Consider the following 6,864-nt stretch of genomic DNA (forward strand, 5'->3'; position numbering starts at 1 on the left):
ATCCACTTTTCTCCAATTCCGCAGAACCTCTCCTGTCTCTAAGGATCAATTAAAAATATATCCTTTAGAGGTCCTGCCAGGATTTCTCTGAGTTCCCTCAGTATTCTGAGATGTATCCCATCTGGCCCCGTAGCTTTGCCCACTTTCAGATTTTCAGGTTGATTAGAAATGCTTTCTGCTGCGAATGGTGCAATATCCACTCCATTTGTAATTATACCCCCAGCAGCTGACTACGGCCAGTCTCCAGGATTTTCTTCTCTAAGAACATAAGAATAGCCATACTGGGTCAGACCAATGGTCCATCTAGCTCAGTATCCTGCTTCCAGCAGTAGCCAATCCAGGTCACAAGTACTTGGCAGAAACTCAATTAGTAGCACCATTCCATGCTACCAATCTCGGGGCAAGCAGTGGCTTCCCCCGTGTCCATCTCAATAACAGACTATGGATTTTTTCCTCCAGGAATGTGTCCAAACCTTTATAAACCCAGATACGCTAACCACTGTTACCACATCCTCCGGCAGCGAGTTCCAGAGCTTAACTATTCTTTGAGTGAAAAATAATTTTCTCCTATCTGTTTTAAAGGTATTCCATGTAATTTCATTGAGTGTTCCCTGGTCTATGTACTTTTCGAAAGAGTGAAAAATCAATTCACTTCTACCCCTTCTACTTCACTCAGGATTTCATAGACCTCAATCATATCCTCCCTCAACCGTCTCTTTTCCAAGCAGAAGAGCCCTAACCTCTTTAGCCTTTCCTCATATAGGAGGAGTTCCACCCCCTTTATCATTTTGGTTGCTCTTCTTTAAACCTTTTCTAATAATGCTATATCTTTTTTGAGATATGTCGACCAGAATTGAATGCAGTACTCAAGGTGAGGTTGTACCATGGAGCGATACAGAGGCATTATAATATTTTTGGTCTTATTTTGCATCCCTCTCCTAATAATTCCTAGCATCCTGTTTGCTTTTTTGGCTGCCGCCATACACTGGGCAGAAGATTTCAGCGTATTGTCTACAACACCTAGGTCCTTTTCTTGAGTGCCGACTCCTAAGGTAACTATGATTCGGATTATTCTTCCCAATGTGCATCACTTTGCATTTGTCCACATTAAATTTCATCTGCTATTTGGATGCCCAGTCTTCCAGTTTCCAAAGATCTTCCTGAAATTTTTTCACAATCCGCATGGGTTTTAACAGATCTGAATACTACTACTACTTATCATTTCTATAGCGCTACTAGACATACGCAGCGCTGTACACTTGAACATGAAGAGACAGTCCCTGCTCAACACAGCTTACAATCTAATCAGGACAGACAAACAGGACAAACCAGGGATAAGGACAAAGAGTAGCAAGATTCCGGAATCCCAAAGAGTAGCAAGATTCTGTACAGAATCCCAAAGAGTAGCAAGATTCCGGAATCCCAAAGACTACTACTACTACTACTTATCATTTCTATAGTGCTACTAGACATATGCAGCGCTGTACACTTGAACATGAAGAGACAGTCCCTGCTCAACACAGCTTACAATCTAATTAGGACAAACAGCACAAATAAGGGATAAGGACAAAAAGTTGCAAGATTCCGGAATCCCAAAGAGTAGCAAGATTCCGTGTGGAATCCCAAAGAGTAGCAAGATTCCGGAATCCCAAAGACTACCACTCCTACTTATCATTTCTATAGTGCTACTAGACGTACGCAGCGCGCTGTACACTTGAACATGAAGAGACAGTCCCTGCTCAACAGAGCTTACAATCTAATTAGCACAGACAAACAGGACAAACAAGAGGATAAGGGAATTACTAAGGTGGGGATGATAAAATAAGGGTACTGAACAAGTGAGTAAGGGTTAGGAGTTAAAAGCATCTTCTATGTTTAAATCTGTTTATTAGCAATCCAACATCAAGACAAAGATCCACACCATGATAAATAAAAACATTCTCCATGAGGCCAAACACAAATCAACTACATATATCAATAAGGGGAGGGTGGCTTTGTTCTTATAGCTCCTCAGCAATACTCAACGCCTCTGCCTTGGACAGCTGTAAAAGCATCTTCTAAAAGGTGGGCTTTTAGCCTAGATTTAAAGATGGCCAGAGATGGAGCCTGACAGACGGGCTCAGGAAGTTTATTCCAGGCATGTGGTGCAGCAAGATAAAGGGAACAGAGTCTGGAGTTAGCAGTGGAGGAGAAGGGTGCTGATAAGAGATATTTCCCCAGTGAATGGAGTTCTGGGGAGGAGTGTAAGGAGACATGAGAGTGGAGAGGTACTCTCGGGGGAAGGGGGCCTAGATTCAGGAGTGTTATCCCATGTCTACATTTCAGAGCATACCTTCTGTACTTTGATTAAATCCTGGCCCTGGATTTGTTCACATTGTAGGGGCTTAATTCCATAAGGGACTTATAGAGAAGCTGTTATGTTTTGGCACCAAGAGGGCGCCTATTCTTTAAAGGACAGTAGGTGTCAAATTTCCTTTATAGAATACACATGTACATGGCTGGGATACCAGTATTTCCGTGCCTAAATCTATGTGGATCCTTGTAGAATTCAATATTTTTAATTAATTAGGACATACATATTATAGCACCAACGAAACCTACTACTACTATTTAGCATTTCTATAGCGCTACAAGGCGTACGCAGCGCTGCACAAACATAGAAGAAAGACAGTCCCTGCTCAAAGAGCTTACAATCTAATAGACAAAAAAATAAATAAAGTAATCAAATCAATTAATGTGAACGGGAAGGAAGAGAGGAGGGTAGGTGGAGGCGAGTGGTTACAAGTGGTTACGAGTCAAAAGCAATGTTAAAGAGGTGGGCTTTCAGTCTAGATTTAAAGGTGGCCAAGGATGGGGCAAGACGTAGGGGCTCAGGAAGTTTATTCCAGGCGTAGGGTGCAGCGAGACAGAAGGCGCGAAGTCTGGAGTTGGCAAGTAGTGGAGAAGGGAACAGATAAGAAGGATTTATCCATGGAGCAGAGTGCACGGGAAGGGGTGTAGGGAAGGACGAGTGTGGAGAGATACTGGGGAGCAGCAGAGTGAGTACATTTATAGGTTAGTAGAAGAAGTTTGAACAGGATGCGAAAACGGATAGGGAGCCAGTGAAGAGACTTGAGGAGAGGGGTAGTATGAGTAAAGCCACCCTGGCGGAAGACGAGACGGGCAGCAGAGTTTTGAACCGACTGGAGGGGGGAGAGGTGACTAAGTGGGAGGCCAGCAAGAAGCAGATTGCAGTAGTCTAAACGAGAGGTGACAAGGGTGTGGATGAGGGTTTGGTAGAGTGCTCGGAAAGAAAGGGGCGGATTTTACGGATGTTGTAGAGAAAGAAACGACAGGTCTTGGCAATCTGCTGGATATGAGCAGAGAAGGAGAGAGAAGAGTCAAAGATGACCCCAAGGTTTCGAGCTGAGGAGACAGGGAGAATGAGAGAGCCATCAACAGAAATAGAAAACGGGGGGAGCGGGGAGGGAATTAACGAGGATACCCAAAATCGGGAGAAGGACGTCCATCTTCTGATACAAATTGGGAGATGGACGTCCTTCTTTTTCGACGAAATCCAAGGCAACCGACGAAAACCGAGGTCAACGAAAACCAAGGTTTCACTGTAACTGTGTTTCCTACAGATTTGCCTGTCCTCACGTGCACCAATTTACACCAATACCTCAAGAGCATTTTTGTGCTTAGTTTATCACACTGCTGGATGTACAAAGCACTGCACAGAGGTGATAAGACCCTGCCTCAAAGTGCTTACAATGTGAGACGATCTGAGATAGTGACTGTCCTAAGGTCACAAGGAGAGGCAGGGGCAGATATGGGATTTCAATCCCATTGCTCTAACCACTAAGGGGCCCTTTTATTAAGCACATAAGCGTCTACGCGCACCCAGCGCACGTCAAAATGGAGTTACCGGCAGACTACCGCGTGGCTCTTGTAGTAATTTCATTTTTGGCGCGCGTCTGAGAATATTTTTTATTTTCGGGCGCGTGTAACAGACGCATGCCAAGTGATATTTGGCGCGCGTAGGTCATCACTGCCATGTTCTCCCGTGTGAGTCTTTACCGCCAAGTCAATGGCTGGCAGTAAGGTCTCAGACCCAAAATGGACGCACGACAATTTTCATTTTGCCGCACGTCCATTTTCGGGGGGGGGGAAAAGGGCCTTTTTTTTTTACAGGCGCGCTAAAAAATGGATTGGCGCATGCCCAAAACCTGTGCCTACCCTACTGCAAACCATTTTTCAGCACATCTTTGTAAAAATACCCCTAAGTTACTTCATCTCCCTTAAAGAAACCTGTGTGTGTGTTAAATAAACACGGTAAACACAACACTTTGAAAAGCTACACACTTCCACGCAGTACCTTCTTATAAAATAGGTAAATTTTTTCACTATTTCCCTTGGCTCCCCATAATAAAATTAACCCCTTAGAATAGTTAGATTTAGTCACTCACTTCATTCAAATTTGAAAGGGGCCAATCGTGTCGCTTAACTGTGGCACTTAGCTCACTGGGCTCTGTGAAAATGGACCCCAGCATTTCAGAACGGGGGCTGCAAGGAAAACTGATCAGTTTAGTATATTTCTTTGATCAAAGAATCCTCTTGTAATTCTTATTTCCCTTCATTTTGCTTCGATTTTCAGAAATTGAAGCCAAGGAAGCCATCGAGAGCCCGAAAGACTTGGAAACCAAAGAGCCTGAAGGGGTTAAGAAGGAGCCGAACCCGTGGAACGGTCCAGGTAAGAATCAGATATCACGAGAGTCGCTTGCTCAGAGATCCAGCAAGTGCCACCTTCTACCATTCCAATCCTGGAGGCTCGGCATTGGCGAACTCGGACGAGGAGACGGCCGTAACTGTGTAAGGGAAGGCTCCTGTATTTCTCCACACTCAGGTGTGCGCACACACCAGGGGCGTAGGCAGACCTCAGCGGGAGGGGTCCAGAGCCCGAGGTGGAGGGCACTGTTTAGCCGCCCCCCCCCCCCCCCCCCCCCCGCCACTTTGGACCCTTTCGAGAAAAAGCGACTCACTGAGGGTAAGCAATTAATCCGGGAGCCCTGTTAAAGCGATTCTTATGAAATTTCTCTGCCACATCCAGTGTTTTTGACAAGTATTTCTGGCCACATCTACAAATGGGAATTAGCTCAAACAAAGCTTCCCTTAAAACAGAAACGTCAATTAACTTGTTCCATGCTGGACAGCCGCAACACCCCCCCCCCCCCCCGCCGCCGCCCCACCCCTGCCCTGCCGTCGCATCAGGTACCTTATTTGCTGGCGGGGGTCCCCAACCCCCGCCAGCCAAAGAGTCTTCTTCAGCACCAGTCGATTCCAGCGCCTTCGTTGTGTGATCATCTGATTCTGAAGCCTTACGTCCTGCACCATGCATGTAGCCCCATGCAGGACGTAAGGAGTCGACCGGCGCTGAAGAAGACTGTTCGGCTGGCGGGGGTTGGGGACCCCCGCCAGCAAACAAGGTACCTGATGTGGGGGGGGGGGGGTCGGCGCCTGGGGGGGTCAAATGTAGAGGGGGCCAGGGCGTAATCTGTGGGGGCCCGTGCCCCCGTGGCCCCACGTAGCTACGCCCCTGGCACACACAAGCAACACAGAGACACACACACACATTCTTATCCTGAGGCAGTGCCAGCAGCAAAAATCAGCGTGTGTATACGGAGGGAAGAGAGTCAGGGAGCCGTACCTAGATTCAGTGGGGGCCGTCACTTGTCCCCAGACCTTGTAGTGGGGAACACTGCATTAGAGAGTTCAGAAAGTGAGTGTGGTAAGAGATGTGTTTTTTAATTAGAGGTGGCTGGAGTTATTTATAGGGTGATTCTGCCCCCAGTTCTCACCTGCTGCGCTTTGCAGACAAAAATCATTTGTTTTTATTGTTAAGGGCTTAACACCTTCATTATAATGGATATAAATAATAGAAAATAATTACACACTGTAATTGGGGAAGGAGAATTTTCCAAGAGATGAAAACTGTTTGTCCCATGCCAGCAGCCAAATCTAGCAGGGGTCCAGGGGGAGGTCAGTATTTTAATGTTCGCATGTTCAGAAATATTTTTCCTCTGGACTCCGCCTGTGGGTAAAGCAGATGAAAGATTCTGCAGGACCTTTTGTATGCATTGTCTTTTCTAAAGCTGATCTTCTGAAAAATGAGTCAAATAATTTGTCTTTGAAAATTAACTTTGAAGGTATCTGTGGATTTGTTGAAAATGTAGTTCAAGTATTTGCAGCTGTGCCTGAGTGTGAAAATACCAAGCAGCAGGGCATCAGGGGGAAACGCAGAGAGGAAGAGGAGAGGGGTAAAGGAGGGAAAAGGGTGAGGGGCCCGTTTACAAAGGCATGTTGAAAAATGGCCTGCCTGCAATAGTGTAGACGCAGGTTTTGGGCGTGTGCAGAATCATTTTTCAGTGCACCTGTAAAACAGGCCTTTTAAAATTTTTTTTGCCGAAAACGGACATGCGGCAAAGTGAAAGCTGACGCGCATCCATTTTGGGTCTGAGACTTTATCGCCAGCCATTGATTTAGCGGTAAAGTCTCACGTGGTAACCGGGCGGTAATGACCTATGCGCGTCCGAAAATAAAAATTATTTTTCCGGCGTGCGCCCCAAAAATGAAATTACTGCAAGAGCCGGGCAGTAACTCCATTTTGGTGTGTGTTGGGGGCGCGTAGACACTTACGCGGCTTAGTAAACGGGCCCATGAGAGAACAGGGGTGATCTAAGCCCTGAGGCTGTTCTCTCAGAGAAAGATGGTGAGCTTGCATTCCTTGCTGTCAAAGTGCTTGGAAAGAAGGGCACACCAGCACACATTCCTTCAGCTCTCCAATCCCTTTCCAAGCAGCTGAGAACTGCAGATATATTTATATAT

This window comes from Microcaecilia unicolor, chromosome 5, assembly GCF_901765095.1.
Source record: "Microcaecilia unicolor chromosome 5, aMicUni1.1, whole genome shotgun sequence".
NCBI classification, from domain to species: domain Eukaryota; kingdom Metazoa; phylum Chordata; class Amphibia; order Gymnophiona; family Siphonopidae; genus Microcaecilia; species Microcaecilia unicolor.